Below are 27,567 nucleotides of genomic sequence, written 5' to 3'. Positions count from 1 at the left end.
GCCAGGTGTTCTCTCATGCAAACTGTATCGCCATCAGATGAAGCTGATCGTCCTCTCGATGGCAACGAGTCCGCTTCTCCGGAGGGACAGACTTTTTTCCGCGCCCAAACGACCGAAGAGGCGCAGATCCGAGACAATAACGCCCAGAAGTTATTGAAATGAATCGTAAGTAGCACGATGTTCTTTTTTTTGTTTTCCTCTTCTAATCGCGGACTTATTGCTGTCGTTCCATAAAGTAGTCGTTATATTTATCTATTCCTATTTATAGTTGACTTCAGTTTTAAATGTATGACTGTATGTGGCACTTTTGCACCGAAGTTCATTTTGTCAGCTCGACATTCCTCGTGCGTCTCAGTGAATTTTCTCATTGAGGACGTGCGTCTGTCTGCGCGCAGCGCCATAGCATGAAATATAGATAAAAAGCACACGGCAAAACCCGCCGACCCCAGCCAAGACAGGCTGTTCAACCGGTCCACACGGCTCAATGGGTACAATTAGGGGGGGGGGGAATGGAGTACTTGAAGCGCAAAACACGGCTGCACTTCAATTCAACCCGCCAGGCAGGATAAGGGTGGCTGTTCAACAGCATATTGTGACATTCCTAGCATATGACAAAAAATATGAATATATAATTCAGATGAAAAAAAAACGTTCACAAAGTTTACACTCATATCAGGCTCAGATAAAAAAACTGAAATGTTATTTTTGTTAGTCCCCCCCCCCCCCCCCCCCCCCAAGAAATGAGTTTATGTGAAATTACAGTGAATTTGACAGCCACTCACTGCGGTCATGTCTTTCACTGAACCCTTGTATTGATTGGAGATTAGGAGGTAGTGGGGTTAGCGGAGGAGGTAGGGGGGCTGTTGCCCAAATGTATGTACATTTTGGAGCCAAAGCAACCTGTGCCCTCTGATTTTCCGTGATTTCTGCACAATCAGAGGGAAAGAGCGCGGGACTGGGGCCATTTGATGTTTTTGAAAGGCTTCAGATGGCTTTAATTAGGACCTATAAAGTCTGTCTGCCCCATTCTCTGAGGCGGTGCTCTAGGGGAGCGAGAAGGGAGGGGAGCTGACCAAAAAAAAGAAAATGAAAAGAAAACGATACAGAAAGTCACTTCGGCAAAGGATCGTCTAATGAAATTTGTATAACCCTTTGTTTTTCTTCTCGTTGCTCCCTCTCTTGCCTCACACCCTCCTTTCCTTGATGCTGTTGGTATGTAGGCAGCCCTCTTATTACCTCTTTGTCTGGCTGTTGCGTTATCTACACTCACCCCCCCCCCCCCCCCCCCCCCAGCCGCTTAATCCTCCCACCACCCTCAACCTAACTACCACCTACAGTCGGCCGACCCCAGACACCTGAAGGCTAGACATAATGATCAAGAGAAGTTCCAGTCCGTCTGGAGCACAGCCAGTTGTTAGAGGTTTTCTTCCTCTGCTTCTTCTTCCTTTTTTTTTTTTTTTTTTTTTAAAGCATGCTGGCCTGACTGGCACTGCCCGTGCCTCTTCCTCCATCCACAATCAAGACACGCGATGTTATTTGTGAGTTTGTGAGCGTGTGAGTGTGTTTGTGTGGCACCGAGTTGCAGTTTCATTGCTACTGCTACTATTGCTACCACTGTGTAGCCTACATGGATCGTGGATGGAGTGTGAGTGACTCACACAGCTGCAACACACACACTCATAAGGAAACATCAAAGACTTCTTCTGTGTGTGTGTGTGTCTCAGTATGTGTGTGAGAGAGTGAGATTTCAGTTATGCTGTTCTGGCGAGCCTCTGCAAGAATATAGATATGGCCATTGCGCCTGTAGTTATTTCATGTTTTTCGATTTTGTTCATTTAGCTGGCGTTTATGTTCGATGCTACTTGGCTCTTTTTTAAAGCATTACATTAATTGTACAAAGCTTATATCGCTGTTTGGATTTTTTGTCCGTACTACATACAGGAGGCTCTGAAGCTTGATGTTTCCCCTGTTTTAAGTTTTTCCGGTGTGAGTCTCGTAATTAAAAATAATTATGCTCAATAAAATAAATACCCCATTATTAATGAACAGGAGTTGAATATCTTGAGCTTCAAATAAACATTAAATATAATTTCTGCTCAAAGATTCCATTTTCACTCTACTGGAGGTTTTGATGCTGTCTGCCGCACCTCGACTCTGACGGTGGGCGTCTCTGAGTTCAGGTTTAAGCCGATGCAGCTTCTGAAATCGAGCAAAAGGAAACACAAAACACGATTTAGAGGTGGGAGTTGGTGAAAATGCTTTGTGGAATTTTTTTTGACACACGCATTTGTCTTCAATACTCTGTTTTCTCAATGTGTGTTGGTTGGGGATTACATCATTTGGCTGCTGCTGGGTTAGCTAGATAAGAAGCTAGCTTGCTTCATGGAAAATGGCTGATTGGAGTAGAGTCTTTGTTTGACATCTTTGCTTGACAAGACAGTGAAAATCCGAACTAACAGAGTTGTAAATTATGTTTTTGTGTTTGAGTCGAAAGAGCTTAGCATTTCGGAGTTGTTTTCGTCAACGATGTCCATTTTTTATAAACTTGTTTGTTAGAAGATTATCCCCTAACAGCTGGGCTCTCTTTGTACCCTCAACCACGTAATCTCCTCAAATATGATATTTTGTAGAACAAGTGTTGGTAAAATATGCACAGAGCTCCAAACAAAATCCTGCCACTTGTTTGTGTGTGTTTTTTGTGTATCATGGCATCAAGGAGATTGTGGATTTCTCTTCCTCTGCTACCACACTTTGAAGGGGGAAGTAATAAAAAGCTCAATGGGTGCAACAAGCTGTTCTTCCCTCCTACACTTTGAGGCTTTCTACCTGGAGATGAATAGGAGGCCCCTCCATAACGAAGGGGGAGAAGACCACATTTTATTGAAGGCTGAGGATGTGGGGGGATGCACCATAGCTTATAGACACTTGGTGTGAAATAGTCCAGTTGTACCAGTTTGCAGGATGGCACTGTCGACTGAGAATGAAACGAGAATAATTATTATTTCAGGTTCAATGAAGGCATACATTTCTAAATCACTAATCTGTCAACATGTTTGAGTACAAACGATGTTAATCTAGTAAGGTTTAAGTAGGTCAGGAGGGTGTTATGTAAACATTCCCAAATTGTCCTGTTAAATCCCACTTGAAGTAAAATACTGTCTTCATAGCGTGATAATACCACATCAATGATAATGACATTAGACAATCACAAAGCCACAGATTAGGATTTACGGTAACCAGATTTATGCGTGAAGGAGTGAAGTCATGTTCAGGAATGTAAATGGCGGAGTCATTGAATTACCACTGTGCCCTTTCCTGGGAAAGGTCCCCATCCGTGAAGAGGTTAATTGTTTTTGAATCTCCATCCGAGGGGAGAAAATGGGTGAACGGGAGGGATAATTGAGCCGCTGATAGTTGAGTGGATTATGGATTACTGCGCCTTTCCAAAGGAGAAAAGAAAAGGAGGTGAACGAGAGAGGAAGGAGAGAAGGGAAGGATGAAAGGCCTATGTTGTGCGATACAGCCGCAGTGGTTGTCTGGCCTTCTTAGGAAGATGGAGAACTCCAATCCTGTTTAGCCCACGAAGTGACCCATGACCCCTTGCATGCTTCTCCCTGCTCCAGGTGCAAGCCCTCACTGCTGGCAGCTCACACACAGACACACACTGAAAGCTCATTTTCCACACACTCTGCAAGCATTGGGGGGGGGGGGGGGGGGGCAATGAAAAGAGCTCGCTTCTTTTTCTTCATGCCATTATATTGTCAGGGTTTAAAGATCAAAGCCAGTTTGATGGGTTGGTAATATGAGGCCTCTTTTCTTTTTCTTCCTCTGAAATATGTTGTCGCCAAGAAAATGGATAACTGTCTTTAAACGGGAGAGGAAAAAATGATCTGACATGGCGCAGTAATCACAGACTGTTAATCAGAGGGATGTCATGTATAATTACTACAGTATTTGACAACACCACATCGAACCACCACAGGCCATTAGGGAAAGTTTCCCGATGCCATTAATGGGCGTTAATAAAATACAAGAAAACCCGGATGGAACGAGCCCTCTGCATGGTCCACTGGTTTAAGCACTGTAAGGTTAATGAACCAATTTACATACTTTCTGCTGCCATCTGGTTGGAGTGACAAGGCAGATGCTTCCTACTCTGTACTGTTGCCTGGTGCAGTTCAACACAGAGAAATGTTTCAGGTCCATAGAGGTTGGTTCAACATTTAGCCTGTGGTCAAAAACAATCATGAATGTCGTGAAAATCAATGCTGCTGAAAGGTCCTGTATGAATACAGTAATCGACCAGACTGCTTTTGTATCATGTGTTTAATTTCAATCGACCCTATTGCAAACGGGAGAACACATTAGCGGATGTTAAATGTGGTTGAGGTGGATGGGGTCAAATTTGACTACAACTCTGAGGTCACCAGTCTTAACTATTGTTCTCCATGAAAAAAAGCCTTAAATGTAGATTATACTGTGAACCCTCCCCATTTAAAAAAATTAAAAAAATAAAAGTCAGGAAGAGCGGAATGATCTGCGCTTCAGGCAATGACAAACTCGACAGGGGCGATCCAGAAGAATCACCATGGATGCTGCTGGAGACTGGGGCAAAAGGAGGATGAGTGTCCGTCCACCTTTTCATCTGGGTGATCACATTACAAATACTGCATTCTGGAAACACTATGAGGTCTATTGGTCGGTCAACAAAGCAGTGTGTAAGCGAAGGGATATACTTAAAAAAATCAAAGGCTCTGGCTGGCAGGGCCATCATCTCTCCCGGTCTGCTGGAATCAGATAAGGTACAGCGAGGGCCTTGCAGGAAAGGTCGTTTGGCCCCCAGGGCTGCTCGACTTGACGGATATCCCTCCGACTGGCACCCATCGCAGACTGATTTCAACTGCAAATGGGAAAAACCAAAACGTTTCTGCATCTATCTGGTTGCTCTCTGATACTGTACACATGGAAGAACAGCTGAAGGTAAAAGGGAGCATAATATTTAATCCCCGCAGCGTGTACAGGGAGAAAATACGCAGCTATTTCTCTAACCCCTCTGTTGTCCTCCATGGATGATGGCTTTTTACCTCATGCTTCACTTACATGATTTAAAGAAAATAAAATCACCCCGGTTTTGGTTTGACAATGTGTCAGAGCTGGTGCGAGTGTTCGTCTCAGATTAGCTCTTTGTGCCGTGAGGAGAGAGGAAAGGGGGGTCAGGGACGGTGGAACAAAAGCGCCACGATCCCAGTTGAAAGAAATCATTTGCACAATTTTATGGAAGCTGTATTTGTCCGGTCGGATAGTTCTATCAAAGCCTAACAGCCACCGTGGAGTGCGATTTAAATGACAGGCTGTGCTACAAAGCCGGCAAGGTGTCGGGTTAGAGTCATTTGTCGGCTGAACGCTCTCCAGGTAAATGCAGATTATGCGCTCTCGAGTTTTTCTTTCTCTTTCTTAAATATGTCTAATTTCTACAGATGGCTCTGAGCTGACACCAGCGCTGCCAGAGCTTCTGTTCTCGCTGCTAAGCTTGTACAACATCTGTGTGGTGAAGTTGAGAAGACATGGCTACACTTTACTCCTGTAAATTCATCCCTGGAAAAACTAGCTCAGTGCACCGTTTTAAATGTAATTTTTTCAAAAGCAACTCTATTTTCTTCAAACTTTGCAAACGTTAAATACCAGGGTGGTAAACTTGCATTGGATGAGAGTTCAGGTAAGTGCTCAGGACATCTAATAAGAGGATGAAAGCAATTTCTCAGGTTGAGACATGCTTTTTCCACTTGTATTGCAGACAAAAGGAGATTGGCCTCTACCCATATCTGTTGTTGTTTTCGGTTTCAGAACCCCGACAGTATTTCCTGGTGACTCACTTCTTTCCAAGCCATTTAGGCTGGAAAACTTCCTGAGGATGAACCACACATATTCTGGGTTTTATCGTCGATGAGGGACCATTGGGCATAATGAAGTTCTGTTTCTCAGCATGAGTTTGGGAGGCTCATGATTACAAATGCTTCTCTCATTGTCTCCCATCATCTCCTGCCTAATTGAAGACAATATAACGAGACAATGGGGTCTCGCTCATCATTCTGCGTCAATGGCATGCTCTATGGAACGTGCCAGTCTGTTAAAAGCGGGATGTTTGTAATGGGAGGGGTGTGTGTCTGTATGGACACTTGAATACGCTTGAGCTTGTTTAATTTGGACCAAGAAGATGGACAATTAAACAACAGCTCCCCCGGGGGGGGAGGGTTCATTTTTGTCAGCTTTCCCACTTCATGGCCGCCCGCTCTTGTAAACTCTCTTGGATGTGTCTGGGTCATGCATTAGGGGGTGGGGTGAGGTTTTGTAGGCGGGAAGGGGAGTGGGCGGGGTTCTGCCTCTGGAGAGGTTGTCTCAGATGATTAGGACAGCCGAGTGGGGAGAGTCCCTCAGTGCCTGGCCTCCTTCACCCCTCTAATATGTTCTGAATAAGCCCCCCTCCGCTGTGCGTTTGTTGTGGGGTTTGTTGCGTGGGGGGGGGGGGGGGGGATTATGTCTGGCCGTGGTTTAGGAGTGTTTGTCATCTGCCCCCTCGAGGCCTGCACCGGCTTCTTTGTCTGAGCATCGGGCGTTGGTACAATGTTGAATCACACAATGTGGCTATGCAGTCAGGGCATCTCGGATTAGGAACTGACACAGGATTTCGTGTCTGTATTTTTCTTTTTCAGTAACTTCTTTTTAACTTTAATTGTTCAATACACAGCTTTGTTTTTGTATTAATTGCATATTCATGCTTATTTTCAGTCATTTCAATGCAGATGAGACATTTGTCAGCCCATTCTGTAGTCACATTTTGTGTTTTTCATTCATATCCGCAGATGACTTTGTGTGATATAAATGTGATGCAGTATGAGGATATTCTCAGAACAGGAGAGGATAGGGAGAAGCACATACCGGTATATGTATCCGTATATCCACAATGTGTTATGAGTTGCTCAAAACGAGCTCTGCCATTTTACACCGACGTTCAACAGTCATGCAGAGAAAAATCCATCACAGAAGAGGAAGCAATGCTCGTTTTTTGCAGACACATCAATAAACCAGAATGCTTTGCAGCCACAGTGTGCATCTTTGCTAATCTATGATCGCTAGCGTGAGAAATCAATCAATCACTTTTAACAGCTTTTTTTTCTAATTTGAACAGTGCGGCACTAAGGCATTGTTGTTTGCCCATTCTGACAATGCCAACCCTTGATGCGTGAAGGCTGTTGAAAAGCATGGAGGGCACCCGTAGAAGAAGAAAATAATGCTTGAAAGTCATCCAAACTATCCATGACAACGATGTGTAACAGTATAGAATAATTTATCTTAGAATCAACGCGTAATACTTTATTTATATCACTTTATATATATATGTATATGTATATATATATATACAGTGGCCTATTCCTGTTGCTCGCATAGTCTGGAATTCAGTTTAATGGTCTCAAAGGTGTTTCTATGGTTTCACACAGTACATCTCTGTATGAAATTTGGAAGAAAGATTCATTCTTCTCCGCACAATGGCGAACAAAGAGGGCACTGAGCCCTGGCCAAATATCACAAGTGACATTGAAGACAAACTAAATTGTCTCGCTGCATACTGAGGAGGCAAAACCTCCCAATGACTGAAAACAGTTCTGGAGAATGTAAGCGCAGTGGGAGAAAAGGTTTCTGTGGCTTTGCATTAAAGTCACATTAAAGTCCTCCTACAGTAACAAAATAAACCCAAATCTAGCTTCCTTCTATTTCTGCACAGTGACATCCACAATTTCAATGTTCATTTCTCCGCTTGAAATTGTAAAATTGATTTCGTGTCTTGATTTCACTGCACTTTGAGGACAGTTTTATTCAAATTGGGTGTCAAACCCAATGCAATGAAAATTGATGGTGTCCGTAAAAGCATGCCCGTATTCCTCCATAACAACTATTTATAGAACATAACGTGCACTTAAGTGTTTTGAAACCATGTGTTTCTATAGTAAAATCTATAGTTTTTGTGAATTGAGCAATGGAAGCACAACACAAACAACCATACAGGTTCAAAGCCTCTCTAGCTCAGCCATATTTCCATAAAGGTCAGCAAAAATGTAAACGTATCTAAGTTTGGGTGTCCTGCATCATATTGTGACTCATATGAACTCTGTGCGTCTTCAGTCTCAGCTATTCTCAAGCCGAACTTACTGCTTACTCTGACTCATAAACGTACAATGCAATGACTAATCATGAATATACAATTGGTTGTAATGTACACTCTCCAAAGGCGTACCTTACTACTTTGCAGATGAGTAAATGCTCCAGCTTTTGATGACACCCAACAACCATTTTTGATCACTTCAGCCTTCACATGCTCTCATGAGTGACTGTTTCAGGTGTTTCTCTTACAGCTGTGAGAGTCTCACAGGTTTTTACTTGACAGAAAATATTTCCAACAATGAAAAGATCTGCGGCGGCTGCCTGTGGACGTGTTTTCCACTTTATTGGACTGCGCCTGAAGGTATATTAAAACCATTTTCGTAACGATTTTTGAATAAGCCCATGAGACATTTTTTTTATAGCCGGGGTTTTAAGTAGTGTGTGTCTGTTGGGGGTGAGGGAGTAAGTAATTACAGTTTGTGTGTGTGTGTGTCTTCCTGGGTTCACGGTGAAAGTCTCATCTGACCCACAGAAAAATGTTCTTTCGTGCTTTTCTTTTAGCCTGTTATTACATTGTAGTAGACAGAGAATGTGGTATCAAAGCAGTTTAAATCTCAACGTGAGTTTGGCAGGTATTCAACACTTTCAAAAATTAGTTGCACCTCTTTCCACCACCTCAAAAAGTGAGAAAATAGCCAAATTAATTGAATTTTGCTTTCACAGAAACATCTTCTTCTGAGACGTGGAAGAGGTTGTAGGAGCTTCGGGTTAAAACACTGGTAAATATATCAGCATATGCAAATCAGCTATGAAATGGAGTCATAACTTTTTTTCTGGTGGTACAAGAAAGCAATCTAGTGCGGATGATCTCTGTGTGAGCAGTTAGCCTTGAAGGTTTGCATCATGTCTGCCACGTTCTCCCCGAAGGCATTCAGCCTCCTTACATGCAGAAACGCACACACACACAAACACACACACACACACGCAAGCCATCGTTTTTCCTCGCAGCGCGGCAGGAGTCTGTCTTCATCCGTCCTATTGATTGATGAAGCAGGCGCAGCGGGGTGTCCGGGAGAGGCAGGAGTCTAGATCAAGGCTGTGAGCTGCATCACTGGCAGCCACAGCACGCACACACACATTAGCGCTCATGCTCACACACTTTTTTTTTGTCACCGTTTCCATCATGTTCTCTCCGTGTCTGTCACAGCAGACACTGTAGACACAGGCAGCCATGACACGAGCGTACACATGCATACTGAGAGACATGACATTCACAGCAGTGCTGACATACACGTTGTCATACAAAGACGACATATCACACTTACACACACACACACACACACACAATGAATTAGCATGGATTGGCTGTGCGTGCGCGTAAGCTGGCCAGACGTTTTCTATAAACATGTTTTTAGATTAGTTTGGGTTAATGATCCGATTGCCTTGGAGCTGCCACTACGTTTGTTTGTGTGTGTGTGTGTGTGCGTGTGTGTGTGTGTGTTTTTGGCCAAGGGGAAAAGGCAATGCTCTACTGTGCTCGAGTCACCGTTACAAGACTGGTATTTATGCTATTAGGGAACTGGGTTTTGCAGTGGTACCAGAACGAAACAGCTAAAATTATGTTTTGACTAACCTCAATGGGGAGGTTCAGTATTTTCCTTGCATAAATGGGAAATTACAAGTTGTGTACTCAAAGTCTATTTTTACAAATCGCCTTTGGAATATCACGCACAATGTTTCTGAGCCATGTCAATTTAAAAGCCAAGGAATAGAGCGTGTCCTTTCAGTGCAGAAATAAAAAATAGTCAGTTTATTTTTTTTCTTCTCTTCATCTTTACTTTGGTGTTTTAAAATTAACTTCCCAGTCCAAACCAGAAATAGTCCTCTGCAAACAACTTTCTTCAACTCTCAGTCAACCACAGTCGGTGGGTTCAATGAGGGTGTAGTCCCTCCAAACACACCCTGAGAAGACCCTCTCGTGTAATGCTGAATGGACCAAACAGTAATGGAATGAAAGAGAGAGGACAAAGAATAACTGGAAAATGACTGTAAGACCCCTCCTTTTTCATCCCCCTCCATCCATCCTCTGGCGTTCCTGCCGAGGCTTGCCTCCGTCCCCGACAACCAGCATCGTCCGGGGCAGGGCGAGCGGGCAAGAAGAGAGGAGGGGGAGGAGGGCAAACAAAGGAGCACTGTTGCTGGCTCGCTGGGGTTGTGCGGAGGGTCGACACCAGGCTAGGGGGGTGCGGGTGGAGTGGTGCAGACGGAGCGAGACAGAAGGTTTATCACTAAGAATAGAGATTAAAATGAATGGGAGGGGAGCAGGGGTGTCTGTTCTGCTCACAGTAATAAAGAGGCCAGGCAGTGCCAGTCATTTTTTCACACGCATCTAGACACTCTCTCACACACACACACACACACACACACACACACACACACACACACACACACACACACACACACACACACACACACACACACACACAATCTTAGTAATGCTGCAGTCAGTGTGAGTGAGTGTGAGAGACGGGAGGGACGGGGATGGTTCATTGTTTCTTTGCCATTGTACAATATTTGCTTAACCCTCATGCTTTATCTGTGCAGCTGTATGCTACAAATGAGATGGGGCGAAAAGTGTGTATGTGTGTGTGATGGCTGCTGTCACAGCTGTTAGCAATTTCATCAGTGCACTGTAAGACACCACCTTCACACACACACACACACACACACACCAATGTACGAAGCGGTCTGGCCAAGATGAAGTCGTTCTCCGAGCGGGTCAATTGCACGTCAACTTGGCTAAATAAAAATGTAATGTTGAAATGGACACAATGACAAGCAGGTATGCAAACTGTAAATGGCGATCATGCAGCCATGAAGGAGCATAATAATCGTCATTCAATGGCTCCTTTTTTGCCTCTGGTTGCTCGTCTGTGCTCCCTGACCCCAACTTGAACCTCATTCCTCCTTGCATTGAGCAATCTTTCTCCACTCTGAAAATACAACACTCGTTGTAGGCGCTGAGCATTGCTCATGTTTTCAACTGTGTTTTTAAAATAGTCACCCAACGCGTGGGATGAAATACAGCATAGTTAAATACATCTTTACTTTAAATGTTTGTGCAAGCGCAGGCTTTTTTACATCATGAACTGCATCGATTTGTTATCTCTGCGCCCATCTTCTTCATACATTCTTTCTACATGCTGGGCCAACTGTTTTGAAAGATAACTGAATTTTAGAGGGAGTAACTGGAATCCGACAAGGCCCAACTCTATGAATGGAGTGTTCTATATGTCTTTATTTTTTCTGATGTGTGGCGCTGGTACTAACAGGTTGGTAATGGTTTTGTTTCCCTTTTCTGTCTTTTTTTTCTGGTCTGTAAAAGGAGCTGGCACGTGAAGAAAAAAACAGAATGAGTGGAAGAAAGGGGAAGCTGAAGAGCAAATGGGGAAAAGCGATGAAAGAGAGGTAAGGGAGCTTGGTTTGCCCCGGGGTTATATACATTGTCTTGTGTATCTGTCTGTCCTCTGTTGCCCTTCCACCTGACTGTCAGCTGTGTACCTGGGGTGGGTTTGTTGTTTGCATGCATGCGTGTGTGTTTCTGTTGTGTGTTTAAGTGCATCTGTGTTTGTCTTTGTGTGTGTCTCTGGCATAAAGCCACCATCCTGGCTGAGTCACCTGCTGCATCCATCTTCGACATAGTCTCTCTCTGCCTTTTATCCATCTTCTACATAGTCTCTCTCTGCCTTTTATCCATCTTCGACATAGTCTCTCTGCCTTTTATCCATCTTCTACATAGTCTCTCTCTACCTTTTATCCATCTTCTACATAGTCTCTCTCTGCCTTTTATCCATCTTCTACATAGTCTCTCTCTGCCTTTTATCCATCTTCGCCATAGTCTCTCTCTACCTTTTATCCATCTTCTACATAGTCTCTCTCTGCCTTTTATCCATCTTCGACATAGTCTCTCTCTACCTTTTATCCATCTTCTACATAGTCTCTCTCTGCCTTTTATCCATCTTCTACATAGTCTCTCTCTGCCTTTTATCCATCTTCTACATAGTCTCTCTCTGCCTTTTATCCATCTTCTACATAGTCTCTCTCTACCTTTTATCCATCTTCTACATAGTCTCTCTCTGCCTTTTATCCATCTTCTACATAGTCTCTCTCTGCCTTTTATCCATCTTCTACATAGTCTCTCTCTGCCTTTTATCCATCTTCTACATAGTCTCTCTCTGCCTTTTATCCATCTTCTACATAGTCTCTCTCTGCCTTTTATCCATCTTCTACATAGTCTCTCTCTGCCTTTTATCCATCTTCTACATAGTCTCTCTCTACCTTTTATCCATCTTCTACATAGTCTCTCTCTGCCTTTTATCCATCTTCTACATAGTCTCTCTCTACCTTTTATCCATCTTCTACATAGTCTCTCTCTACCTTTTATCCATCTTCTACAGAGTCTCTCTCTGCCTTTTATCCATCTTCTACATAGTCTCTCTCTACCTTTTATCCATCTTCTACATAGTCTCTCTCTACCTTTTATCCATCTTCTACATAGTCTCTCTCTACCTTTGATCCATCTTCTACAGTCTCTCTCTACCTTTTATCCATCTTCTACATGGTCTCTCTCTATTTTTCTCAGTTTTATATATAGTTATGTCTCTTCGACACTGTTTCATGTTATCATGACTGTAGCCAACCAATAGATGAAACCTTTTCTTCAGTATCATACATTAGCTTGACATTGTCCACATCGAAGTGCTTTCTCGCTGAACAAAGCTACAGAAGACCAGTCTTGCACACAAACATCTTTAGTTTCCTTGAACATTAAATCGGCAATTTGCATCACTTTGCATCAAGGAACCATTGACACTAAAACAATTCATATCTACCCAAAGCAATGGAAGTTCTTAGAAAATACAAAACCTTTGAATTTCATTCGTTGGTCATGAAAATTGATTATGAGTCCAAAAAGTGTTATAATATGTAAACATCTTCATCAGTATTGATCTTACATCTGTGCACAAATGCCACCGGTGTTATCACAGACCATCCCTATTTTGTATTGAAACAAAGAGAATCCATTTCATGTTGTGGGGATTTTCCAGCATCCATTACAATTTTTAAAAAGTCCAACATTGCAGGGATATAGGTAGTAAAAAATAGATAAAAACATCACCTTTAAGTAAAGCATAGCCAAAAGGCAAAACACAAGGGTAATACTGGGAAAAGAGCCTCCTTATTGTTGTACCTGTTTCACCCGTTCCCAAAGCGAGCAGTCTCTCAGAGAGTAATCTTCTCACTCTGTGTGAGGCTGACAGCAGCAGAATATCATTTTCTACCATGCGGATGGCTGCCACCGTACACAGATAGGGGGATGGTTAAGAAGGAGAGGCAGTGTGAGGAAAGGAAAATGTTGTTTTTCTCAGTCCTTGTCATCCTCCCTTCTGATGAGACTTTCTTCCACCTCAACCCTCCACCCAGAGGTTACAAGAGCAATTGTGGGATTTCTTTTTGTTCAAGCCCTTTTTAGATTCAGTCCAGGGTGTCTTACTTTTAGTCATAGTAGATCCAGAGCACTTCATGCAAGAGATCATTCCTACTTTTCCCTCTTTATCCTTCCATAAATAGAGGTAATTTACAGTATATTGTGTTATTATCTTTTTGCGTTAGTGTCATTATTTTTTGAATCTTTTTTGTCTTTCTCTTTGGTTATTTGTTTGTTTATTTGTCGGGTTCAGAGGAATGGTTTAAAAAATGGGAAGCTATCCTCTGAGGGATTGTCTCATGCCAAAAGTAATCCATTTCAATGATTAGAATTCCCCACATTTCAAATCTATGTCCAAATCACCCCAGTTGGACAAGACAAAGCTGTGTTTAAATGGAACTTTTTCCTTGTTCTTTCATCATTCTTTTGATGGATGTACAATACATCAACCAACAGGGATTAGTGGAGTCACAAGTCAGATACACAACCCCATTGTGTTTGGAACGGGTCAAATGATGCAAGCGGAGTCTGGGGAAGAAAGAAAGGAAAAAGGTGGAGGATGTTGTAAGCAAGTGTCCAGACATGCCACTGCTCTTTCTTCTCCCCCCTTTTTCCTCTCTAGTGTGTGTGCTGGTGGAAGAAGGTCTTTCAGGAGCAGCCGAGTCTGTCTAAGCTGGCTTTAAATGCTGCAGGACTCAAGAAGTACCATGGTTCTCTTTTGGTGTCCATTTGTGCGCACGGGGGCAGGGTTGCAAGGCTGAAGCCACGATGTGTCACACGGTTTCATATTTCAAAAAACACATTTGGGGAAATGACAGGCAAATGAGTCACTCCGTCAACTCGTATTGATTCACTGCAGGACTGGGGGACAGAGCGAGTAATTGTCAGTTTCACGCTCACACAAAATAACCGGCACATGATGGACGGTGGTTTACAATGGTGAGGGGGGGGGGGGGGACATGCTCAGTAGCGGAGCAGGCATAAAAGCCTGATGGACAAGTGTCGAAAATGGTAACATTTGTGTCCGCACAAAGGACAGCGTAGAACAGCAGAGTGCTCCTCTGTCGAAGCCTTTCCCCCATCAGCAAAGACACCCGCCAACCACCAGAGGATTAAAGATTAGAATGAGAGCTTTGATTGAGTTTGAAGCAGCAGCAGTTTCAAAATGACTGGATGGATGGTTGGATTGATGAGCATGAGGGGGCGGATATAGAACAAATTCAACGGAGAAAGACTGTGGTGGGCAGACACGATTTCAGAGAGTGTAGGAATCCACAAGAAAGGGAAAGAGATGTTGGTGGAGAAGATGTCAAAGTGAGCATGAGATAATTATCTACGAGAGATGACCACAAAGAGGAAAGTTAGTGTAGAAGTGGCAAATAGAAAATGGGGGTGAGTGCCGATAGAGTGATGCATCTAATGTCTTTATAAAGTCGTAAAATGCTGCACTTCCTGGCTTCTCTAATTGCTGCAAGGGATGAGATGTAATGGGGGGGGGGGGGGTCTTGATTCTACCTGCCTACTAAATCTGGTCTCAAAATCCTCTCTGCTTGGACTTCGGGGCGTTTACGGTTTATGTTAGAAGATTTTTTTATTGTTCCTTTGCTTAAGATTGAAGTCGTGAAAGAATACATAGAGAGAGAAATACAAAGAGTCAAAAGAAATGAGAGTGGGAAGTTCTGTACTTTAATGATCCCCTTAGAGTTATCTGGATGGAAAATAAAGGGGAATAGGGAATAATTGAAAGGGGAATAAGGGGAGAAATCTAAAGACAGAGAGTGAAGAGTGAAAATTGCAATGTACTTATATGATATTCTGAAGATAACCTCTTGAAAATAGAGCTGCGAAAAAACACAGTTTGACTCAAAACTTTTGCCCCAAACTCTAACCCTCAAGTAAGCAGAGTACCGGAGTCTTTAGAGGCAGAGACGTGAACAGTACACACTCATTCTAAACTATTCCCTCCTTACCTGCAGATTTGCTTCAATGGAAAAGCCATTAATATCAATATTTGTTTCAAATGAGACAACATCAATTTAAAAACCGTGACAGACTGATGAAATGTTTTGGAGCATGAATCATAAAAGATAGCAGACAGAAAATGGTCCTTGCCAAAAATGAAAGCCTTTAACTACATCCAGATATTTTACATTAAGGCGAAACAGATGTTTTGATGGATGTGTCTGTGGCCAGAATAGTAGAATCAAATAGCTCACAGGCAAATGTCATCTCTATTTAATATATAAGGACATAACTTTTCAAACCCTCAAACACATTAAAATGCGGCATAAATGCCATAAAGTAACTGCTATTGCACATTTAAATCATTGTATATTGTAATCTTGCCGTTTGTAATCTTTAACGGTCTACTTTCATTGTCGCTGTTTTCCCCTTTACATCCAGTCACCCTATGTGCTGTATATGCAAAATGAATGGTAATTTCAGGCATTGTGATTTTTCATTCCAAGATAGATTCCAGTGTTCATTTTAATCTTTTGTCAGTGACTTATACTAAGTTCATGAGCCGCGCACCAAACTTTAGCTTATTTTGATGGCGGGAGCACAGGGGTGTATTGTGTCTCCACTTGCCAAGCTACAGGAGCTGTATAACAGTTGCCTTTTTTGTGCTGGGTTTTCATCAGTGGGTGAGAGAATGAAAAGGAGTCAAAGGCAGCCCCCTAAGCTTTCCATAATGCGTCCCGAGAGGAGACAAAGGCCCGCATTCACTGCTGGGTGTCGATAAGACCTATCATTAGTCTGCCATTGGCGGTATTACCAACACACACAAACACACATATCTGCACACACATACACAGAGTGCAGTAGGGTACTTATTCCTCTACCCGTTCTCTCTTTCCACATACACGCATGCATAAATATTCGTGTGCGTGCCAGAAGAGTAGAAGAGGCAGCCAGGCTCGACTTTGAATTGAATAAAGGCAGACGAGTGGACCCCCGGCCGCTCACTCATCACTGCAGGATTCGCTCAGCCTCCTATGGCCACTGAGCTGTACCTCTTCTGATTGTGTGTTCCTCCATATGTGGCTGCAACTTAAAGTAGCTGATGCTACACCAAGCTGACAATAACGAAAGATTGGAGCTCTGTAACTTATTTTTTTAATTTGGTAATTTACGATGAAGAACCTTAATGTTAAGCTATTGACAAACTCCTTTTCCAAGGTTCGTTCTATAGTCATGTTAGATTAATGCTGTTTTTTTTTACCATAAAATTGCTTGATACAAGTAACCATTATCCAGAGTAATGATTACTTTTACACATGTGTTTTTGTTATATTGTATTTATTTTACTTGCTTATTTTGTCATGTTTTGTGAAGTAAAGCAGACCACGAGACTGACAAAATCGACACAAATGCAGTAACAAGGTCAAAGGAAGCTGCCGGCTGTCTTGATGATAAAACTCCTTGTTTACAGTAAAAACACCAAAGTCTCAGAATTAATGTGGTATTGACGAATTGATGATAAAACGCTACACATAGTACATTAACAAGACAGGAGTACAATTAGGTGCAAGAAGAAGAGGAGTGTGGTTGGATTTCCTATGAGGGTTGTCTTGTGTGTATGTGTGCGTTTACACTCGGGAGGCCGACGGCACTGCTGTCTGGGTCCTAAGTAGATGATGGACCGTAGCTCGTGTTCCCATTCTCATTCACTCATTCTCATTAGCTCAGCTCATGGGGATATATGAGGTTGCTTAACTTGCCTTGCTATTCCCGGCCAAACGGCAAGTGTTGACACAGGGTCATTAGCCTCACTGCTTGGAACAAATGGCCTTCGATACCATCTCCGCTCAAATACAACAGCAGCAGTTTAACCCCTTGATCCTCGGTGGACAGCATATTAAAAACACTAGGAAGGAGGTGTAATAATCAATTTGTTTATTTTTAGCCTCATCCATCTTAAAATAGCTCTTTTGCAGCCCCTTTGTAAGAGTTTCTTTTTTTGGGGGGGGGGGGGGGGGTTGGAATCTCATTGCACTTCAGCTAAACATCACAGTTGTTTGCCTGACAACAAAAAACCGCAGAAAGAGAAGTGGGCAGAGGATCAAAGCCGTTGGAGGATTTGTCTGTCAGATAGCCGCTGGGGTCCTGCCTGTGTAGACTAGCTCTCTATGTCTTCATGTCTCTCTCTGGACATCAATAGGTTTCCCCCTCACACTGCCAGTTGAAAATTATAGATCGTAAAAAGAGCAGTGCAGTCACAACAACCTCCTCCGTGGAGCAGACGCCGCTTTATTACAACGTGTGGGTGTCACGCATTATCTTTTCCTCTCTTTCGTCTAAGCGCCGGGCTTTGTGCAGGTTTGGATATTATCGGTATTTCATCCGACCTCTTTTGATATGGTAAACAACTCAGCCACTTGATTGTATTTTGCTATCACAAGAACTTCTGCAGGACCTTTGAAAGTCTGTGATAAGTCACGGTGCAGGAGGAGATAATCCAACTATGAACAATATAAAACCAGACTGTCTTTGTCAAAACAAAAATACTCACAGTGCTGAATAGGTTTATTTCCATCTTAGGTCAATGTTTTCACCAAAAAGTTATTTCCATAAGGCCTCTGTGAGGTTTGTGGCCTGTTGGTGTGTGGGTGGCTCAGATGTCTGTTTTGGGCAGAAAGACACGCCCAGAGGATGGATATAATTAAGACTAGTGACTTTTTTTTTTTTGTGAGTAAGGAGAGTGTTTGGGTAACTGCTCTGGGTGGTCTAGCTCTACATGCCTGTGCTAGTTTTACGAAAAACAGGCACAATTTGGTAAGAACACAGACATATTGTGACTAAGGACAAAGATCAGTGCATATCGTATGTTCAGACATAAAAGGTAAAGAAATGCAAACAGTCGTGCCACTTGTTTCCTTGTCTGGTACGCCTGCTGGTTGTTTGGACATGGCGCAGCAGATTTAAATCAACGTCTGACTTGATCAAAGCAGTTGGCAGACACACCTGACATTCATAGAGGTAGACACACACTTACAAATGATTCCTTTACTTCACAAAGAACAACTGTGTGTCAGTGCCCTCTGCATTTCATCACAGAACCAACTTTAGCAACTTTTAACATCAGGCTATTTATATGGAAGCCTTCATCCAAACATTTAACAGTTTTATGCTGGTCTTTATTTAAGTATTGAGTTGGAAAGAAAATAGATAAAGTTACCATTTAGACCATAAATGCTTCTCTACTCTTTCAGAGACGTGTTCTCCGACTCTACTGATTATCTTCCATTTCAACCCTGGGTGGCCAAGTGGAAGTTGAACTCTTAACTCTTACAATGTTTGTGTTGATTTTTGCCCATTGAGCCAGGCAGGACCACAAGTACACAATTAGCCAAATTGAAAGGGGCTGTTCATCAAATTCTCGCTGGGTTTATTTGCTTGACCCTACATTCGCTCCAGCAGTCAGTAGAGAAAACCATCACCTGTGCTACTAGAAATGAGGGGTTTGCACCAGCTTTGTACGACTTCAGGCAAACTGCTTTGTCATTCTTCTGATACATACTGAATAATGCTAACGCTAACCACGGAATGAATGTTAAAGCACAGTTTGTCTTATGAAACAAACCGCATCTAACTTGCTCACACACTCTTTTTTTCTGACACATTTTCCAAGACTACCGTTACGTTGTGGAAGATGAACGAAAACTGCAATGCCAGTCAATCCCGCAACAAACACTCTATCTCGATTCATGGCGTCTTCTCGTTAACACATGAACACCGTGTGTAGGCCTACCGTCGAACGCGTCCATTCATTTGCAACATCCTTCTTTCCATTCCTGTGAATTGGCTCATTTAGCCGGCAGAGAGAACAAAGATATTTTATTTGCATTTTGTTTTGAGGGCTGCCTAAACATGTGGGTGGTCCCGGGGTTTTTTTTTTCTTCAATATACTGAGAAGCACATGGATCTGTTAATGAGTATAAATTGGTGACTCCGTTATGACCGAGGTGCCCTCCCTGGTTTCGGCAAGTCTGCTTACTGGAGGAGAGAAAAGGAGGGATGGGAGTGGGAGAGAGGGCAAAAACAAGAGGGAGAAATGGAGAGGTGGGAGAGAAATGATGCAGGAGATGGTTAGAAATAAACAGTGATTGTAGGAAAAAAACATACCATAGAAAAGAGCAGCAGCTGAAGGATACATTTCCTCGGCAAGACACGAGTAGTAAATTGCATGTATATTGTGGCAGATGCAGGCAATTGAACGGAGTGGAACTTTAGAAAAAGAGACGAGGGGGAAGTTCTCAGGCGGCATAAAAGGCTTAATTTCTCCCTCGGCTGTGGCAAGCAGCTTTCCTGTGCGGCCCTGTTTCACTCTATTTAACATCAAAGTGAAGTATGAACAATTGAGTCAATTTTCCATCTGGCCAAGGTCAATCATTGTTCTTTCTCTGTGAATGTAGATCCGGCTAAGAGGAATTCAGAGGAACCATATCTCACTTTCAAGTGTATGTTAGCAAGCAACCTTTTGGACAGACGTTTCTTCTTTTTGTCTGTGCTTTCATTCACAACTTTTCAAACTGTACATTTCATTTCTAGGCATTTTCAGGTCCATTTATGACAGCTATGGTGTTATTTTTCAAGCATGTGGTTTTGATACAGCCGTGTCTAGACTGCATTAAATAATACATGGGACTCACTGCATGTAATATGAAGCATACAGTATTACTACGACAATGTCAAGGTTGAAGTTGGCCTCAGACTCTTTCCAGAAATGTGTCGTTTGGATGGCCGTGGTCCTGGATCACATCTAAGCTTCAAATCTCCACTGTTTACAATGTTTACGCAAACCAAAAAAAAGCTGGTTCGGACCTACATAGCATGCTTAAAAAACAGCAAATTTAGATTACTACCGGTAGTTCATGCCACATCTAATTATGACCTTTCACGAGAGTGTTTTGCCAAGGACCAAATGCTTGAAGCAAAGAAGTTAAAAGGACTCTGATAGACTTCTTAAAACCACAAACAGCAGGGTTCCCAAAGAAATCATTGACGGCCAAAGTAGCTAAAAACACCAGGTTTTCTTTTGTACTCTAAATGATGTTCACTGTAAATTAATACCATGAACAGATTATACCACCATTCACTTCAGAGTTTAATACAGCAAAAAAAAAAGAAAACAGCAATTTTAATATGTAGACTTTAACACACACACAAAAAAAGAATTGACCAAGAGAATAATGGTTGCTGCCTGACATTGACATTTCTCTCCCCTTTCTTGTAGCATCAGAAAGACTTTAAACACATCGACACTTTATATCCTTTTTTACACTGATGCCCTTATAATACTCTGAGCATGACGTCCAGTTGAAAATAAGTTAAATTTGTTTGTTAGTTTGCTAATTTTCTAGTTTATACACTAAATATATTTTTAAACCACAGTAAATCATGTATAGGTTTAGTTGAATAGCATCTGGTCAACTTAAGATGTTATTCTCATTCTGTCTCAGTGCAGATTACTCTCAGCCTCAATGTGCGGTGGGCATGTCAGACACCAGTTCTATATAATGCATTACAGTCAGTGCTGTCATTATCTGAGGAATTCCTTATTGTGTTAAGGAAACCACATAAAAGCACATTCGTGACATCTTAGCTTAGAAGAGACATAGCAGCCATCGATCGCAACACACTATCACTTGGAATTTGTATCTACGTCTGATTTTACAAAGTGCCTTCAAAGGCTGATTTCATCTTTTTGTGTTAGCAGGGCTCTTGTATTTTTTCTTCAAACCATCTTAACTACTTCCAAACTTTTTTGTTTGTTTTTTAAGAGGAATCGTGTGTTAATGTACACACACACACACGGCGGCTGCTTGTCATTGTTTCTCAAGACCACCCAGAATATAAATAGCAATTGGTCCGCGTGTCAGTAAGTTTGTTGTACATACGACATGAAAGTGCAGACTTCTTACAACTAATACTACTGTACACGTCAGTCAGTGCTGTTCAATAATGTCAGTGCACATCACCGTGTGACGTGCGTGTTTAATGTAATAACATGGTTTACCAAACAACACCTGGATTTATCCGGTGCTTTCTTCTCCTCTGTTTGTATTCTGTCCAGGTCCAGACATGAAAGACGCATGCATTCACACGCACGCATTCAAAGGCACCTAGAGTCTGTCTGCGGTCTACCACCTCCCTGCCACACCCACACACACACACACACACACACACACACACACACACACACACACACACACACACACACGCCTGTTACGGTAAGAATCAGAGACCACCGAGTTAGGGGGATAATAATGGTGTGAATGTGTGGAAACAAGCTCATTATCCACGGCTATTTCGTCCTCTGAGTCATTTTAAAGACAAATTGACTACTTGTATTCCAAAATGCTCGAATTTCGCCAATTAAAAGAAATTGAGTTGAAACTGATTTCAGTAATTTAACCTCTAAAAATGAGTTTGCTAGTGTGTGCTAATAAATAGAATGTCTACTATCAAATTTGGATTGCTCATTTTGGAAAAAAAACGTTTATTTATGCAAAGTAATTTTCATTGAAATTGAATGCTGTCATGCATGCCGTGTTGTGTGTGTCTGTGTGTGTGCATGCACAAAGACTGCTTCATTTTTCTATTTCCATCAGTCAAAACCAATCTCCACGGGTCACGTTTAACAGCCGCACCACATATACCACAAACCCCCTCATGCAACCCCCCTTTACCCACCCTGTGCCCCTCCCAGGCTTCCCAGCATCCTGCTTCGCCCTCCATCCAAAAAAACAACAACATGCGTGCTGAAATTACAGTGTGTGAGCAGCGCTTCCCTTCCTTTAACTCGCTGTATTTGCCCTTCTTTTCTTATCTTTTTCTCATTCCGCTGCTGTTTTGGAAGGGTTCAAGGTTTATTTTGATGTTCATTAAACTGTCTAACAGCTGGCCATACTTCATTTGCATCTGTAGTTACAGTGACTAAAGCTCACACTGAGGTTAACAAGGTATTAATGCAGTTCTTGGACTCTTTGCATTGATTAGTTTTTGTTTTTTTTGGCTTTCGTAAATTACATTTCGGACGATAGTTTGTCCCAGTGAACCTTTATGTTTGTGAACTGTTTTGAACACAATAGCTAATAAGTAAAGAACAAACATGTTTAATTTGCATTGATCCTTCCAGTATGTATCCAGATTATCATATTGATTTATGCAACAACAAAAAAATAAAGAAATCCACTAAAACGAGAAGATTTAACATTTGGATTGTATGCCAGTGTTGGATTATGTGTTTAAAGGGGGTCTTGTGGCCTAAATTTCCTTTTCTTCCAAGGTCACAATTGGTTGTTTTAATACATACAAGAATACTTGACTAGACATCGTGAGTAATGGCCAGAAAAGACAGAGAAAAAGATGGAGTGCCACCAACAAAGGCTCAAACATTAAATCCATTCATGTTTATTTGTGATAAAAACTGGCCTTGAAAAGTATACAGCACAAAAACATTACAGCATAGCAGTTTGATCTTTGAAACATAATTAAAATCCATAAATGAAAGAACAAATTCTCGGACCGCTGCGTGTATGAAAGCTAACAGAAAGCAGCCCCATCCTCATAGTTTCTAGCTTCAGGTCAACTGACGCTCTCACAGCAACCGCGGTACTCACCAGCTGTAATGACACACTCCATCAATTCGGCTTTGCCTGCGCAAGGCTAGCTTTGTTAACAGTCGGCCGAGGTGCAGCATGAGAGTGTGTGTGTGTGTGTGTGTGTGTGTGTGTCCCGGCTATTAAAGCACTTGAGAATCAGAGAGGAAAGGACTTGCACCACGAATGGATGTGTCTATTGATGTCCCCATTCAACGGCGCACTGTAAGCGATAGGGAAATGATTGTGTTGAAGACGGAAGGAGGTGGAGGAGGAGTGGAGAGCGGTTTGGCTGGGCGATGATAATGACAAGGAAGGTTATTATTTAGCGCCCTGCGGAGTCTCTGCTTTGTGTGTGTGTGTGAGAGAGAGAAAGGCAGGCCATCTTCCTCCATCTCTCTCGCTCCTGTCCCTCTCCCCGCCTATTGGCTATTATTCTAAAAAAAGTTTTTCATTTCAATGTTTTTAGGATAGCAGCTTGCCCTTGAGATATTGATTTACTCACCAGTAGATTTATTTTTTTACAGCTGTGTGTGTGTGTGTCCTGTCGGTTCCAATCAGCGCGTGTGTGATGAATATGAATACAGTCAGGCTGCCTGCAGGTTTGGCAGGAGACCACCTCCAGCTGGACTCAGACCCCTACTCAAGTGTGCCCGTGTGTGTTTTGTGTGCGTGGTTGTACACGTCAGCCTGCATCTGTCAGCGGCGTGACGACCTGAGGGTGAAATAACTAAAAATATACATCATAATGCGCCGCTTGGCATACAATTCATCCAGAGCCTTTCGACAGAGAGGGAAGCATCCAGTTCAAGCACAAGTGGGAATCGAGCCCCTTGTTCTACCTATTTAGACACACAAAGAATCTTTACAGATTCAAATGTATTGAAATTAAATGGGAATGTATGTTTGAAACAAGAATTGCTAGTTTTGATAAATCCTTGCAAATGTGAGGGCGTTTTATGTCCATGTTTTAGTGCACGTTCAATCCTGCCTTCCTCACTTCCTTTTCCCCCATTACTTTAACCAGCGCCATTCTCTCCAGTCCAGCTTGTCTGTCCTAGTGTGTGTTTGTGTGTGTTTTCTTGTTCACTGCAAATTGTTTGTTAGAAGACTTGTAGTAAAAGTCAATCTCTCTCTCTCTCTCTCTCTCTCTCTCTCTCTCTCTCTCTCTCTCTCTCTCTCTCTCTCGCTCTCGCTCTCGCTCTCGCTCTCGCTCTCTCTGTGTGTCTGTAATCGCAGGGCAGCAGATAAAGAGGGAGATGTCATTCCAGCTGTGAGGAGACAGAAGAAGTCAACATACACACTCACACACACACACACACACACACACACACAGAGCCGGAGGCGCGTGAGCAGGTGAGCATTAAGTCGGGCAGCTAAACGGATCACGTCACGGTATGATATCTGCAGACAGGCAGACAGAGGAGGCCGGTCTGTACCTGCAGGCAGAGAGCAACAACTCACAGCACACTCACCAGGAATTTCCTCCCCCTCCTGAGAAGAGAGAGAGAGAGAGAGAGGGGGAGGGAGTGGGAGAGTGAAGGAGAGACATAAGCTGGAGTTTCGGCTGAAGTGTTTTATGCAAACCAAAACTGCAAACTTTACTTTCTCACCAAGCAAAGGTTTGCTTTTGCGTTCCTAAAATGATCGTCATGGAGTGATAATAATATTAGGCTACACCAAAGTGAGATAAACCCAATATGCACCCTCCTTCGGTAGCATTGTCAGCCCATCATTCTCCCTTCACCTCAGCTGATCAAAGGACATCTCTTTGTCTTCATTAAAGAAAAGCAGATTCACACGGCATTGTAATCGACGGTTCTTTTGTTGTGTCAGAGTAATTCGATCACCGTCAGTATGATTCGTCATTCTGGAATGACGAGGGTGTTTCGACAGTGTCCGCCATACTAATGGATACTAACCGTATCCGTTCCACAGACTTGTTCTGCTAGTATTGTATTGTTAGCTCTCCTTGGAGAAGCTTTCACATTTTTAATTTTTTAAAGCTTTCATTCATTTACAATCTGCTCAGCATATGTGGCCGTTATCTGTGGTGTCAGGAATCACATTCAAAGTAATTGCCCTTTGGGGGGAGGCCCTGTTTCAGTTTTGCTATTCTACTGAGCAGCATTTCTCTGAACAACTGTGGGTTATGCTGTTGCTCAAGAAAACCTGAACTGTAGTTACTGCATAAGGGAGAGCTATCAAGGTCAAATCTCCTGCATAGATTTTCCCAACTGGCCCAGCAATGTACTGCTTCCCTCCTCTTCCATATACCCTTGAATTGAAGTCATTTCACCCATTAGACAGATTGTCCACGTTCTGTGATCACTTATATTCTGTAGCTGAGGTTTTTTTCTTTTCTTTCACAGAGCTCTTCATATTTAGGCATAGAAACACCTCCTGCAATTTGTACAAGTCACAACTCTCCCCACACAAACTACCACATCCACTCATCTAATAATGATTCAGTGGTTAAATGCCAGAGCTGTCTGTGCCATTAAGGCCAGCATGTTTGAAGGAAGGACACCCTTGCATGTCCTCTCCCTCCTCCTTGCTGTCTCTTCTTATTCCTCTCACTCCTTCTTCTCTCCCTTAGCTGCCCCGCCATCTCTTCCGTCCCCTCCCTATCTTCTCCACCACTCACCCACCCAACCCAGGCTGGTTTGAGGGCTAATGTGCAGACCTTGTCATTCAAATTAGGGCCACATTGTCAGCTCAGGGCCCTTGTCTCTCTAGTTGCGTGTCTGGATCTTTCTTCCCACTGTCACCCTCGTCCTGCGGCCAGAGAAGACCTTATAAAGCAACATTGCTTCTCATCCACTTCTGTCAATTCCAACTCTGTCACTCAAATCACTGTTCGCGAGAGTGGAGCGAGGCAGAGTTAGTGGTGTCCCTCGCAGCAAGGACTGTGCTTTTTGGCCCAAGCGTTGGGTGATGTGTCAACAGCGAGCAAACTGGATTTTGAATGAGGTATTTTCAGTTCGGATCATTTTTAGTTTTTTGCTCACAAATGTCGAGCTTTTCAGAGGACTGACAAAGTAGAAGCAGCTCTCGTGATCCAAAGGAGAGAAGAGAAGCAGCACACTCATTGCTGTCAGACATATAGTAGCAATTCAAGTCTTTAGAAATCTTCAGATTTATTACTCAATGTGTTTTGCTTTATAGTAAAAAGGCAATCAGAGTCATGATGTTACTTTTAACTCTGTTTTCTATATAAAATGACTGTTTGGCAGGGCATGAGGTATCCACCGCATCGTCTTAATCACTTCTTATCCTGCTGTAAAAGAGTTTGAGCGCCATGTTTGTCATCCAACCACATCTTGACTCGCTGCCACAGTTTTATTGTCAAGTCGTATCGAATTGCTCCAGCAGCTCTTTGGCATTTGATTTTTTGTGCTCACAAACTGCGGTTTTCTTTTTCTCATCATGAGCAACAATGATTCAGCAGTGTGTCACATAACCTTCGTACAAGTTGGTGGACAGTTTCCTTACATTGGTGCAAGCAGAAGGAAAAACATCCGAGTCTTCAACCAAAGTGCCACATCATAGTGAAACAACAGACGCTATTGAGTCGACAGTTTCATACCTGATGTCTTCCTCATCCTCTACCTTGCACGAAGCCCTCAAGGCATGTTGGGCCCTCTCTAGAGGCTGTGCAGCTGTGCTTCAATCCAGGCGACTCGCTGCAACCTCCGCCCAGGTGCTGCGTTCACTAAAAGCCTGCTATGAGTCAGGAGTTTCAAGATGACTTCCCTCTTCTAACTGCTACTTGCAGTGAAGTAAAATGTGTTCCCACACAGCGACACTGTCTTTGGTGTCATAATGACCATGAGTCATGGAAGTTAACAGTGCATATAGCGCTCGAGCCCATTGCAGTATTTAAGAAGTTCTGCTTCTTTTTGATGCAAGGGTCTATGGTAGAGGTCAGCACAGGGGATGTAAATGAACTGCATTTTACACACACACACACACACACACACAGACATGAATCCATTCTCATGTCTCTTATTCTCAAGTACAGTATGTGAATGGCCAACACCAGGTGCAAAGAATGAGGACAAAAAGCACTGTTAGACGTTCATGATGTACGCATGTGTATACATATATTTACCATCAAGTGTTGTAATATTCTATTTAGCGGTCTGTAGTTATCTAATAAGCTTGGATGGAAAAGATAGCATAATTAAAGTATGGTAAAACACACATGACTTTTTCAGTGTCCTTCCTGCTCCGAGCATGGCAGAGTGTTTGAGTGAGAGGGTGAGAGTTGGGAGCCTCCTGCCCACAGAGAAGACGTGCTCCCTCTGCATCCCG

At 42.7% G+C, this 27,567-nt stretch overlaps 1 long non-coding RNA gene across 1 annotated transcript; it reads left to right on the top strand.

Annotated features, from left to right (window-relative positions):
- Positions 1-27,394, top strand: LOC306776326. Its single transcript, XR_013771911.1, has 3 exons — positions 1-165; positions 11,543-11,625; positions 24,490-27,394. It is a non-coding gene; the product is annotated as an uncharacterized lncRNA (long non-coding RNA).
- Positions 27,395-27,567: the final 173 nt, after the last annotated feature.

Source organism: Melanostigma gelatinosum (assembly GCF_949748355.1).
Source record: "Melanostigma gelatinosum genome assembly, chromosome: 4".
Lineage (NCBI taxonomy): Eukaryota > Metazoa > Chordata > Actinopteri > Perciformes > Zoarcidae > Melanostigma > Melanostigma gelatinosum.
This window is presented reverse-complemented; position numbering and strand designations above follow the sequence as displayed.